General features: G+C 36.9%; 1 protein-coding gene across 3 annotated transcripts in view; it reads left to right on the top strand.

Moving 5' to 3' along the window:
• The window catches only part of LOC115219682 (dentin sialophosphoprotein-like), a 125,852-nt gene that overhangs the window by 1,036 nt on the left and 109,816 nt on the right, over window positions 1–15,000 (top strand). The window lies entirely within an intron of this gene.

The raw sequence follows: 15,000 nt of genomic DNA, 5'->3' as shown, positions 1-15,000 counted from the left end.
TCATGCTCACCTCTGAAGGTAACAGGAGTGTACCTTCTTTTATAAACTCCCGAGAATTTCACCAAAGTTTTTTCTCCAACGCTTAAGTGTCGTAATTACTTGTTCCCCAACTCCTAACTGCGCCCTGATCGGTGAGGTAGAGGTTGTTCAAGTGTGGACCACCCCATACTTTTTAGGGGTGTGTCTAAGACTAAATGTACAATGTTAGCATGTTTGCGTTATTCTAGGGTGATTTGACTGCTATTTCTGCCAGGTCTACTTAGCAGGGAGAAGTAGTTATACTCTGGTCATATAGTTGTTTATATCTGTAGAGTATTTTGTGTTAGTTTTCGATGTTATAACTTCATATTTCGTTAAATTCTCATTAACTGCACTGAGATACTGAGTCGTCCGTAACGAGGTGGACGTGCGATCGATTCTCTTTAGTACTCTAACTTTTCACTCACTTTCGCGGTGCCTCTTTCTATGTTTTCGTCTTTCCATTTTCTCGCCCATGTAATTTGACGGTTAATTAGTTTTTTTCTAATTAGCTATGTTGAGTCGGGTTATTGGCAAAGTAGGTGTGATGAGTTCCATCTCTACCTTAATCTCTTGTTATTTTTGTTGACTTAATAAAACATTCGAGTGATTTCTAGGTCTGCATTTTCTCTCTCTGTCTCACACATGCATTCATAAATACGCGCGCGCGAAGCTAAATAAATACGAGATAACCTTTACACGGTCGCTTGACAGTTTAGTGATAGCCTATTTGAATAAAAAGACGGATGGTCACAGCTGGAACGTCTTTATTCATAGATCGGCTCAGTCTTGCCATGACCTGGAGCCAAACATCAACAACGCTCATGAAATCATTAAGTATGCCTTCAATTAACAGATGTAAGGATCTACAATACAAATCTTTATATATAAAACTAGTTGTGTGAGTGTCTGTCCCTTCGATTTAGATTCCTAACTACTTCCACATTTTGAGGTGCAGTGTAACCAAAACCGGGTATCTTATAGTCGTGATTCATATCGAGCCCTTCTGGGTATTAGCGCGCGTCTAATAATTTACCATCATTTTTTTCCATTTTAATGCATTTTTTTGCTATTTTTTGGCTATAACTCTCTAAAAATGCTGTATAGTTATTTCCCTTACAAACCCGAGCAACGCCGGGCGATACTGCTAGTAATACATAAAATTTAATTTTGGACGCTATATGCCTTTGTGGCATAAACAAGGTGTATACTATCACAAACCCGAATGGTATTAAAGATATCGGTCATTTATGTATGTATGGATGGGTGGATGTATTTATTTATTTAACAGATAAATATATTTTTGCGGATCTCACATACATTATTATTTATGAGGCTATGAAGATATATTCATGAATGCTATTTTGGGTGAAATTTAAAAAAAAAAAAAAAAATATTGGTTATTTCAGAGACGAAAATTTTGAAATCGTTTGGAATTAATTATTGATCAATAAATCATTAATTAATCATTACTTTATCATTAACAAATGTTCTTGTTGATATAGGGTGATGCCTCACACTTGCAGAAATGAGGTAATCTCGAGGTAGTCGCTTCGATCTGTCAGAAATAGTAGCCAAATATCCTTAAAAGCACGCCCTGTTCTTTTAACAAAGAACACGCTGAATTAGTTATTAGTGTCTTGCACATAAGAAGAGGGTGGTGGTCACGACTGGAATACCGTTTATCAAAAGTTCTGTCCGATCAGGGTTGACCTGGGGGCTACACAAAATCCCCACCTCCTTATATTTTTACACACCCCCTCACTCTCCCTGACTTCTCAAATTGCGGTAGAATTTCAAAGACACAAAATTGAGAGTTGGTAGGTGTATAAAGTAGCTCATGCTGTTTGCTTCTGTGTGTTTTTGGACCACAGGGCAACCCCAAAAACACCATCTTCGGTGATACATCAATGCTATTATGACTTAATAATCACATAATGATGGTCACATGTAAGCAGTAATATTGATTTCTTACATAAAAAAAGGTTCTTTCGGTCATTCTAAAAAGCCACGTAAACAGAAAAAAACCTTTAATTACTTTTAACAAGATGTCGTCTAACGAACGAGTCCCTTGGTGTTTATTCCATCAACATGCTAGATAGAGATCGTGTTGGGTGCGTTTAGGTGTTTACTGCAAGTCCTCTTAGGTTTAGTGTGAGAATGTTAAGGCTTAACTCTCTTATATGGTGCTTGCTTCCTCCCCTATCGCCTTCTCTCTTTCTCTGAGAAAAAGTCTGTTAGATTATTATGACTCATCACCTAAATCTTGGTCACACCGTTTTGACGTTTAGTGCTCGTTTCGTGGATATCATAAGATATATAATATAATATAATATGATATAATATGATATAATGTAATATATATATATACACACACATACATACATATACATACATGAATATATTTTATATCTATCTATCTATCTATCTATCTATCTATCTATCTATTATATATATATATATATATATATATATATATATATATATATTATATATATATATACATATACATACATACATATACATACATGCATATATTTTATATCTGTCTGTCTGTCTGTATGTCTATCTCTCTCTCTCTCTCTCTCTCTATATATATATATAATATATATATATATATATATATATAAACACACACGTGTGTGCGTGTGTGTTATTGGTATGTATAAATACTATGCATGCTGTGTGTATGCTTGTATATTTGTTGCCTTTATATATACATTCGAAAAAGTGTGAGACCTAGATCGGCTAACCAAGCAAACTTTTTGCGGTTCGGCAAAAGTGACCGATAGAATAAGTACTAGGCTTAAAAAGAATAAGTCCTGGGGTCGATTTCTTCGACTAAAAGGCGGTGCTCCAGCATGGCCACAGTCAAATGACTGAAACAAAGTAAAAGAGTAAAATTCTATAAAACATATATTGGACAAGCAATTCATATTGTTTGATCCACTATAACAGTAATTCCAGTGGATTGTTTCTTTATAGATGTCGTAAATAAGAAATAAAAGACCCCCCCCCCCCAAAAAAAAACCCCAAAAAGTGATGCATCATGCATGGCAAGAAATTTTGTCTTGCAACACACATACACACACACGTGTGTGTGTGTGTGTGTTTGTGTTTAGTATGCATAAATATTATACATGCTATGTGTGTGCTTGTCTATTTGTTGCCTTTATATATACGTTCGAAAACGTGTGATTGTGTGTACACTTCTGCCTTGTATTTAATGAGACCTAGATCGGCTAACCAAGCAAACCTTTTTGGTCAGGGACTCTTCAGCTCTGTCTGTTTCCTATACATATAGTTTTTTTACTCTCTCCGTTTTTTTTTGTTCTCTTCCCTTTCTTTTTTCCTCTCATCCCTTTTCTGTCGAAGAGCGTAGACCCGAAACGTCAAAGATTTTTCCATTCTTCTCGAGCGTCAAACTAATATACCTTCTTATTGTTCCTTCACCTGTCTTCGTCTTTTGTTTTCTGTAAATTTGCCCCCCCCCTCTCTCATATATATATATATATATATATATATCATCCTCACCATTTAACGTCCGTTTTCCATGCTGGCAGGGGTTGAACGGTTTGAGAGGATCCATACTGGTTTCTACAGCTGAATAAATACCCTTCCTAACGCCAACCAGTTTATAGGAGTGTACTGGGTGCCTTTTACATGGCACTAGCATCATGTGGCACCATTGCCATTGCATTTTACGTGACGCCAGATATATATATATATATATATATATATATATGATCTAATATAATGTGTGTGTACATGTATATATGTATTCATTACATGACGTGATTTCTACGAATATCTGTCAGAAATACATTGGCGTCTAGAGGTAGATTGAATTTGTTTTCAATTACCTCATCCAATTAGTTGTATGTGTATTCATGTTACTATCTGTGTATATTCCACTGATGAGGCAAAGCATTTCTTGTGCAAAGCCAGAAATCCGGGATCTGGAATTATCCAGTAACTTTTTGCTAGTTCATCTTGTCATTTTGCCTTCTATCCTGGTGCTGTATGAACATTTAATGTGGTTTTAGAGTCAAGTTTTGGCTGCTATTTCAAGCGTGGAGGTATCTCTTAGATACCCTAAATTATAATATATATATATATATATAGTATAGTATAAATATTGCTCCAATCCTGATTTCCTTCACATTTATTGAGCCCTTATGATTTACACAAAATTGATTTAACAAAAATGAAATAACTACAAAATATTTATTCAATTTCAAATTCTATTTGAATATTTGAAGCAGATTCGAGCTCTCTTGTGAAGTCTTATATATATATATTTTTTACATTGCAAATTAAATGTTTGGAACTTTCAATGTCCTGTTGCTGCTATGCATTATTGGTTCAGTACCACTATATATATAAACAATATCAAATGTGGTCATCCGCCTTGTAACTGTGGATGATGATCTCATGTGATAAAAGATTCTTTTGAATAATTGACTATCAGAAATACATTGTGTCTAGAGGCAGAATATATATATATATATCTTTCTTTTAGTTCTGCCTTGATTATATTCTCTAACAATAATGCTTTTGGATCTGTAAGTTAATATTGTGCTTTTAAATATAAAATACTTCAATCTATAAAACATTTGGACTGTCAGAAACACATTATGTCAAGAGATAGAATATATGTATATTTATTTCAATATCTGGCTTGATTATATTATCTGCCAATAATACTTTGGATCTGGACAGTTAATATAGTGCTTTAAGTATAAAATATATCATTTTATAAAACATTGGACCTGGAGATAGAATATATGTATATTTATTTCAAAAGCTGGTTTGATTTTATTCTCAAGCAGTAATGCCATCGTAATTGCACAGTTAATAATGTTTTTTTTTATACATAAAATATAAGATAAGCGCAGTAGTGGCTGTGTGGTAAGTTGCTTGCTTACCAACCACATGGTTCTGGGTTCAGTCCCACTGCGTAGCACCTTGGGCAAGTGTCTTCTACTATAGCCTCGGGCTGACCAAAGCCTTGCGAGTGGATTTGGTAGATGGAAACTGCAAGAAGCCCGTCATATATATATATGTATATGTTTGTGTGTCTGTGTTTGTCCTCCCAACATCGCTTGACAACCGATGCTGGTGTGTTTATGTCCCTGTAACTTAGTGGTTCGGCAAAAGAGACCGATAGAATAAGTGCTAGGCTTACAAAGAATAAGTCCTGGGATCGATTTCTTCGACTAAAAGACGGTGCTCCAGCATGGCTACAGTCAAATGACTGAAACAAGTAAATGAGTAAAATTCTATAAAACATATATTGGACAAGCAATTTATATTGTTTGATCCAGTATAACAGTAATTCCAGTGGATTGTTTCTTTATAGATGTCGTAAATACGAAATAAAAGACAAAACCCCCCCAAAAAAATAAACGTGATGCATCATGCATGGCAAGAAATTTTGTCTTGCAGTTTTACCAAATTCCTTCTAATGTGTTGTAACGTCGGAGAACAAAATGGTACAAAATGAGCATGGTCAGTATAGTTTGTGCATCTAGTGTGGCACTTGGCATCATCATCAGCATTTAATGTCCATGTTTCATGCTGGCATGGACTGACAGGATCCAGTGGTCTCCAATATCTGCTTTAGTATGGTTTCTACAGCTTGATGCCCTTCCTAATGCCAACCATTTTACAGCATATACTTGGTACATTTTTCATGTCATTAGCACTATTAAGGTTGCCATGCTGCTTTTAGGACTCTCTTTTACTCTTTTACTTGTTTCAGTCATTTGACTGTGGCCTTACTGGAGCACCGTCTTTAATCGAGCAAATCGACCCCAGGACTTATTCATTGTAAGCCTAGTACTTATTCTATCATTATCTTTTGTTGAACTGCTAAGTTACAGGGATGTAAACGCACCAGCATCGGTTGTCAAGTGATGTTGGGAGGACAAACATGTACACACACACACATACATATATATATATATATATATATATATATATATACATATATGCGACGGGCTTCTTTCAGTTTCCGTATACCAAATCCACTCACAAGGCTTTGGTCGGCCCGAGGCAATAGTTGAAGACACTTGCCCAAAGTGCCATGCAGTGGGAGTGAACCCAGAACCATGTGGTTGGTAAGCAAGCTACTTACCATACAGCCACTCCTACGCCTATGGACTCCAAGGAAAAGAGTTAGTTTTATGCTGAGGAATTAGGGGTTAAAGTATGAAAGGAGGGATGGGGGAAGAGCAATTTCTTGTTGAAGAGCTGAATGGTTACTCTCATTTAATAGGGAAGGGACAGAGTGGTCAATAGCAGCTGTGAAGAGATTGATAGTAGAGATGAAGTGTCCAGGTGTCCCTCCTCAAGACAGGAAATTAGTAGATGTTGGTATTTGATTTAGAACATTGGACAGCAGTTTGAGTGTTGGAATAAATGTCTCGCAATATTTATTCCAACTCTGCACTCTGAGTTTAAATCCTACCATGGAGAAACTTTATCTCTCATCCTTTTGGGGTTGATAAAATGGCATCAATCTGGGGTGGTGCATTGGCAGAACAGTAAGGATGTCAGATGAGATACCTTGTGATAGTTAATACAGTTCTATATTTAAGAGGTGAGGAATTATTTACATTATTTACATTTGACGGATATTTGTCCTCATCTTGTTTGTTGTTAACACAACGTTTCGGCTGATATACTCTCCAGCCTTCTGTCAAATGTAAATAAGGTACTTGTGATCATTGTCATCTCCCTTTTTCTATTTGAGTTCAAGTTCATCCATGGCCTACTGCAGTGGTAGATAGAGTTTAACCCTTTTGATACCAACCTGCTTGAGACTGCCCCTGATTCTGATACAAAGTATACAAGTTAAATTAAAAACTTATTAAAATTTCACATTAATTTATATTTCAGATATTGTTTAATAGTTCCTAAATTCCATCAATATTTTCAAACTGTCTCTCTCAAGAGAAATATGGTAACAAAAGACGTTCCATCACTTCCTTTAACACCACAACTTGGCACCTTGGGTATCTTAAGTGGAATCCACTCTGTAAGCATCAGACCTCCAATCTAGATGGTTTCCTTCCTTCCTTCCTTCCTTCCTCTTAAAGTCTTGGAGGTCTCGTGAAAGGTCATGGGCACTGCTTTCGCTATAAGATTTTTTAAAATGTCATTAATATGTTAGGTATCAGGTCTTGAGAGTTGTATGTAGGGTTTCTCATTTTGTCACCCACAAATGAGCAGTTTGGTGGAATTTACTGTCATGTTGGATCAAAGAATAACGTTCTTAAATGAATGGCATCAAATTGGCAAAATGGTTAGATCTGCAAACAGAATTGTTATGTGATATTTGTACAATAAGTTCTTCCTGTCTGTGTACTGAGTTCAAATTGCACCAAAGTCCGTTTTGGGTTTTGTCTTTTGAGGGTTAGTAAACAAATGGTTAAATCTTATTCTAGGATGCTAAAATGTGAAAGTAAAACATGAAAGAAATGAAACACACACACACACACACACACACACACACACACACACACACAACACACACACACACACCACACACACACACACACTCTCTCTCTCTAACTAATTGTAGTGGCAGAAAAAAATGGAAGTAAAAGACAAGCATACAACACTGACTTTTCAGATACTGATAGTCCAAGAACCTCTTAAAATCTGCACTAATTTACAAGCAGGAACTTCAAATTCCCACAGCTGCTAGTCTACTTTACTGGTGCCTTGTATACAACTATTACTTTGTACAAACTAATACCTTGCAAAGTACAATATTAATAAACTTATATCATTTATACTAATGTACAGGTCCCTGTATTTCATTCAATTATTTAATCAAATCTAATATTTGTTTAATGCAGCGCAGCAAGTTGGCAAAATCATTAGAACACCGAGTAAAATGCTTAACGGCATTTTGTGTGTTTATGTTGATTTTGCCCTTTATCCATTTGAGGTTTATAAAATAAGAACCAGTTAATCGCAGGAGGTGGGGCAGTGTAATCAACTTACTGAACTTGTTGCTTTGTACCAAAATTTAAAACCAATTTTTGTTTAATGTGGATTGTGGTTGATCAAGTTGACCACCCCCAGTTTAGAAAAATTGATAATCTAGAAAGTCTTTGGAACCAAAGGGTTTAGAAAACTGATGCTGTACCTGTATTTCATTAATGCACTGATTCCTAAAATAAGGTTTAACCTGTGGAGTCTACCAGATACTCTTTTAATCTTACCTGTCATCCAGCATTGTTGTTGGGTCTTCTCTTTGCTCCTCCCTCTCTGGTTTGTACCTGTTGTTAATTCCAAGTTCCAACTTTGTCACATTGTGTCGTGCTGATTCAACTTGGAAATTATGCTAAGAGTACACATGTCTGTGGAATACTCAGCCACGTTCAAGTTAATTTCTTAAGTAAGGATTCAGTCTGTCCAACAACTGGCTACCCATTGCCAAGAGTGACAGAGTATCCGTCATTGTGTAACCCCTTAGCAATCAGAATGTCAACTGTAATGTTTATTTATTCACATTGTTTTTACTAACCATTTAGCATTTAAACTAGACATATCTGGTCCAAATATTCTATCTGTTTTATGTCCAAACTGGCCAGATTTCACCTCTTATACTTACCCAGGTTGCAACTTGGCTATAATAATGGTTTCAAATTTTGGCACAAGGCCAGCAACTTTGGAGGAGGAGTAGGTTGATTATATCAATCCCAGTGCATGACTGGTACTTATTTTATTGACTCTGAAAGGATAAAAGGCAAAGTCGACCTCGGCAGAGTTTGAACTCAGAATGTCAAGACAGGCAAAAATGCTGCTAAGCATTTTACCTGGCATACTAACAATTTTGCCAGCTCGCTACCCTACAATATCATTCTGAAAAATAAACAAGGAGTGGCTGTGTGGTAAGTTGCTTGCTAACCAACCACATGGTTCCGGGTTCAGTCCCACTGTGTGGCATCTTGGGCAAGTGTTTTCTGCTATAGCCCCGGGCCGACCAATGCCTTGTGAGTGGATTTGGTAGACGGAAACTGAAAGAAGCCTGTCGTATATATGTATGTGTGTGTGTGTTTGTGTGTGTGTTTGTCCCCCTAGCATTGCTTGACAACCGATGCTGGTGTGTTTACATCCCCGTCACTTAGCGGTTCGGCAAAAGAGACCGATAGAATAAGTACTGGGCTTACAAAGAATAAGTCCCGGGGTCGATTTGCTCGACTAAAGGCGGTGTTCCAGCATGGCCACAGTCAAATGACTGAAACAAGTAAAAGAGTAATTGCATCATCATCATCTCAAATCTCTTAAGATAATGCTTGATTAATTCGAAACAATGGAATAAATAAGTATAACAATTGGCAGAATAATCTTAACGCTAACAGGTTGGGTTAATCATGCATAACTTTGTAGCTTCAAGATCTTGATGATGTGATTGTTTATTTTTAGAATGATCTCATTGGATAGATGCAAGCATCTGGATCTTGCTAGCTAGAACATAAAACAGGTTGAGTATTTGGGGTAGATATGGCCAGTTTAAATGCTAAATTTAAGTTTAAATCTATTTTATGTAATTACATATTATATACTTTAAAAAAACATTTGAAACGTTTTTCTTTTATAAAATTAAATGAAGTTCATGTCTGGATTGAAAACAAATTGGACAGTGTCCCTTATAGGAATCATGCCTCATGTCTGCTCTGCTTATTGTGGTCATTCTGTGCTCACATGGTTTCATTTGCATAGGGTCTTCTCACTAAAGGTTACTTTTATCTGATATCACATGGCTCAGTGGTTAGAGCATTGGGCTTACAATCATGAGGTAGTGAATTTGATTCCAGGACCAGGCTGTTTTTTTTTTCCTTGAGTAAGACACTTTGTTCTGTGTTTGTCTTCCGTAAACAATCTTGCCCAGACTTGCCCCTCAGAGGGGAACTTTCTAGGTGCAATTCCATGGTCATTCATCACTGAAGGGGGTCTTTACCCTTTACTCTGTATGCCATTGGTTATAATAATAATAATAATAATAATAATTGTGTACAGTGCTCAGGTGCACTACAACTCATCTAAAGTGTATATATAATCAGGTGTAGTTTCGGCGGATTTCGGAAAGCATGAGGGCCTTAAAGGATGCAGTGTCATGGCAGTCAACAACTGACGCAGGCAGTTTATTCCACGCTTCAGCAACCCTGAGCGTGAAAAAATGTTTCCGAAAGTCATGGGAGCTGTGTTGTTTTCTGACTTTGTAGGCATGTCCACGTGTGTTAGACACATGGAGATCAAAAAGGTGTTCAGTGTTGTTGTTGGTGAGGTGGTTGATAACCTTGTGGGTGTTTACTAAGTCCGTCGCCAGACGCCGGAGCTTCAGTGAATCCATGCCCAGGGAAAAATCCATTTAATCTTAAACAGCAAAACAAAAACTTCTATTTTATTTTAGGGTCCTTAAAATAAAATAAACCAAGGACAAACTATGAATAATGATTAAAGAATTTCTATCCTAAACTCTAAAAGAATTTTTCTAGTGGAATCCCAGATTTACCGTTTGGAATCTTGAAATTCCTTTCCTGTTAAGGGATGGGAGAAAATTTCCCCAGGTTCATTAAAAATTATGGCCCTAGATACATGTGATTGAGGTGCATGTGTAGATAAGTGGGTGGATGGGTGGGGTTAAACCTCATGGTTGCAGCTTAAGAATGTCTTTAATCATAGGTCAAAGTTGATGTGGGTTGACATGGGAACTAAACAACAAAAAGGTTTGACTTAAAACTTCCATTTAGGTTTGTGAAAGAAGGAATATAAAATAAATCTTTTGTTGCAGTAAAACCATATGGGCTTCCATACTTAACAGGGTACATGTGTGTGTGTGTGTGTGTGTGCATGTGTGTATATCTATATCTGTATATATATATATGTGTGTGTGTGTATTTCAAAGTGTAACTATATGTGGATCGTTGGCAATTTTTCCCCTCCGTCTTCCTTTTCTCTTGGACTTTCCTCTGCTCCTGTTCCTGATGAAGAGCTTTGCTCAAAATGTAAAACACCCTTTCTTTGCTTCTTTGAGTGCCTTATTAATACTTTGTATGTACCATATCCTCACGATGTTGTTTTTTTTCTTGTAGTGTTTTATCTTTGTTTTTTTTTTTGGATTAATTATAGATGTGTGTGTGTACATATGTATATGTATATTTGCATATGTGTGTGTGTATGTATATATATACACACACACACTTTACAAACAATATGTGTAAAAACATATATATATACACACGTGTAGTCCTTTTACCAATTATATACTTTTTATTTATTATTTTGTACATTACTTAATTATTGGTATATGATTTTATCTTATATTTAATTTTTTTCTATATGGTATAATTTAATTATATCATTGTTATTTCATTGTTGAATTGATAAAAGGTGGTTTTTCTCTAATTTATATACATACATAGGCATAGGAGTGGCTGTGTAGTAAGTAGCTTGTTTACCAACCACATGGTTCTGGGTTCAGTCCCACTGCGTGACACCTTGGGCTAGTGTCTTCTACTATAGCCTTGGGCCGACAAAGCCTTGTGAGTGGATTTGGTAGACAGAAACTGAAAGAAGCCTGTCATATATATGTATGTGTGTGTGTCTGTGTTTGTCCCTTCAACATCGCTTCACAACCGATGCTGGTTTGTTTACATCCCCGTAACATAGCGATTCGGCAAAAGAGACTGATAGAATAAGTGCTAGGCTTACAAAGAATAAGTCCTGGGGTCGATTTGCTCGACTAAAGGTGGCGCTCCAGCATGGCCACAGTCACATGACTGAAACAAGTAAAAGAGAGTAAAAGATATATATATATATACATATATATATATATATATGTGCATGTGTGTATAGATACATATGTATATTTCTGATTATGTATACACATGCACATGTATGTGTGTGTGTGTACTTTGAAGGAAGTCCATGTTGTTCCCAGCATATTTTGAAACACTACGAATGAAACATCAGAACTACTTGTTCTACTTTAATGTAAAAGCCTGCTGAAAATTAGTTTCATTTTATAAAAAGCACATTCTATCTCGCCTGTACATAGGACTTCCCGCTTTTCAATTTCCATTAATATTAAAAAGTTGACTCAACCTCAAGTTAAACACCGCTCCACCCACATTATATCTCACCTAATTACCAGGAAATCATTACTGCTTTCACTTTTTGCAAGCCTGTTCTGCTTGAATCTCCGGTATTGGCAAGTTAGTCTTCTCTTCATTTAAATCTCTCTAATTATTCGTCTAATTATTAATGTCCACGCCGAAAGACATGAATGAAACACAATTTTCATTTCACTTCCTCTATAAAATGTGTAGCCATGTCCATGACCAAGTAAAAACATGATTTTTTTCCCTTCTTTTTATTGAAATAATGGCGTTACGCAGCGAGATACAAGGCCAGGCCAGAAATGTCATGGGTGGTGAAGGAGGTTGGCTATAGAAGTGAAGCTTTAGAAACTTGTGCTTACTACTGTAGCATGAAGTACGCCTGTATGATATAGTTCTAGGTTAGGAGTGCTCTAGTAGACCTAGGGATATGTCCATGCTTATCACCATCATTCAGCTGTGTAACTTTTCCTGGACCATTGTAATTCATTTACACCTAGTGTCCTGATTGAGTGATCAGGTACAGATGTGAAATATCTCATCTGTGCATGCCACAACTACAGATGATAGCTGTAGTTCTCTAACTGAACTGGTTGGTCCTGGCTTTTGACTGTTTGTTGTATGTTCATCTGCTTAACATCTTATGATATTTGTCATTGGCTCAGTTAGATTCATTTGCCAGAATAGCTCACATCCCTCATCTAGCAGAACTATGGCTAAAGGCAGTGAACTGGCAGAAGCGTTAACACGCCGGGCGAAATGCTTAGTGGTATTTCGTCTGCCGTTACGTTCTGAGTTCAAATTCCGCCGAGGTCAACTTTGCCTTTCATCCTTTCGGGGTCGGGGTCGATAAATTAAGTACCAGTTACGCACTGGGGTCGATGTAATCAACTTAATCCTTTGTCTGTTCTTGTTTGTCCCCTCTATGTTTAGCCCCTTGTGGGCAATAAAGGAATAAGAACTATGGCTAAAGGTGTTCTAGCATGGCATGAGATTTGAGGGAGATTTAGTAACTGTTTCTGGTAGGTTTCAGTAGCTCATAAGTTTTTGATATTGTATAAACTACCAAATTAAGTTCAATTTATAAAAAAATCTCTGTTTTTGAAATAAATAATTTTTTTGTGAGTATTATTTAGAAATATTCTTATACTTAGGTTGGGTCATTCTGCCAACGCTCTACACATACAATAGCTGTAGTTCACTTGTAGGTTTTACTGGCTCAAAGTGAAGACAGTTAAATCATCAGCCTCCCCCAAAACTTCCATAATTCATAAAAATATATCCTCCTCCTTCTCCTCCTCCTCCTCCTTCTCCTCCTTCTTCTTCTCCTTCTTCTTCTCTTCTTCTTCTTCTTCTTCTTCTTCTTCTTCTTCTTCTTCTCTTCTTCTTCTTCTTCTTCTCTCTTCTTCTTCTTCTCTTCTTCTTCTTCTTCTTCTTCTTATTATTATTATTATTATTATTATTATTATAAGTACCAGTACCGTATCGGGATCAATTCTATTGATTAACCCTCTACCTTCAAAGTTTCAGGCCTTGTGCCTATAGTAGAAAATATTATCTTTATTGTTGTTATTATTATTATTAATGGATTATGCTGAGATCACCTTTGCCTGTCATCCTTTCGGGGATTGATGAAATAAGTACCAGTTAAACACTGGGGTGAATATTATCAACTAACCTCCCCCACCAAAATTTCAGGCCTTGTGCCTATAGCATACACTTGTACTTTGAGTGGGCCTATATGTTGTAACTGGTTTCTATTAAAGAATAAAGATATTGTGAGTTGGAGACAAAATCAATATAGTTTTACCGACTCCGACTACTCCTTAATAGTTTCCGACTCCAACTCTGACTCCATGACTCCGACTCCACAGTCCTGGTTTAAAGTGAAGAAGAGTTGTGCACTGGCAACCCTACTCTGTCATTTGTGACCATCTTCCATCCAGTGGCACAACGAGGTCAAGACAATTGGGGATGGATGCGGTGGATGACCAAGATGTCTTCCTTGATCACCATCAGCATCATCACCACTATCATCAACATTGTTGTTGTCACCATCATTGTCATCGTTGTTTTCACCATCTTTGTTGTCATCGTCATCATCAAATATCATAATCATTATCATAACATCATTGTTGACATCATTCATCATTATCATCATCAATAACATTGTCATTTTTGTCATCATCATCATGGTTGTTGTCATCACCATCCTCATCTTCATCATTGTCATCATCATCACCACCATTGCCATTGCTGTATGTTAACTCTCCATGTTGGCATCGATTGGATCAGTCACCACAGCCCAGCTCAGTTCTTATTCAGACTTGGAGACTCCCTTATTGGGCCTCATCTTACTCTCTGCACTCCACAATGCATTGCTGAAGCTACCTTGCCCTCCATTGAACCATGGAGGTTTCTTCCACACACAGAGTCCACCAAATCCAATCTTCACATGCATATGTAGACAAACCCTAATATGCAAATAGACCCATAGCTGGGTCCCTGACAGGTGCTACTACACCAGGTCAGAGCAAACCTGGAAACAAAACCGGCTAAGTGGTGCTTCCACAATCCCTCAAACCCTACAGTTCCCGAACCAGTGCCCCACTAGTGGATGCAATTTAAAACCACACTCTTAGACACCCTTACAGATGTCTGCATCTCAGCTTTCCTTTGTTAACACTTTTCCATTGTCGTTTCTCATCCTTTCTCACCCTCCGGGGTGTGACTTATTGATTCTCCTGCTATAGACTTAGTTGCATTGTTCTGTTGTTAGTGCATCAATACTGGCTTACTTCGCCAGGCATACAATGCAGGATATGGCTTGGATAATACTGCA

This window comes from Octopus sinensis, linkage group LG15 (assembly GCF_006345805.1).
Source record: "Octopus sinensis linkage group LG15, ASM634580v1, whole genome shotgun sequence".
Taxonomy (NCBI): Eukaryota; Metazoa; Mollusca; class Cephalopoda; order Octopoda; family Octopodidae; genus Octopus; species Octopus sinensis.
This window is presented reverse-complemented; position numbering and strand designations above follow the sequence as displayed.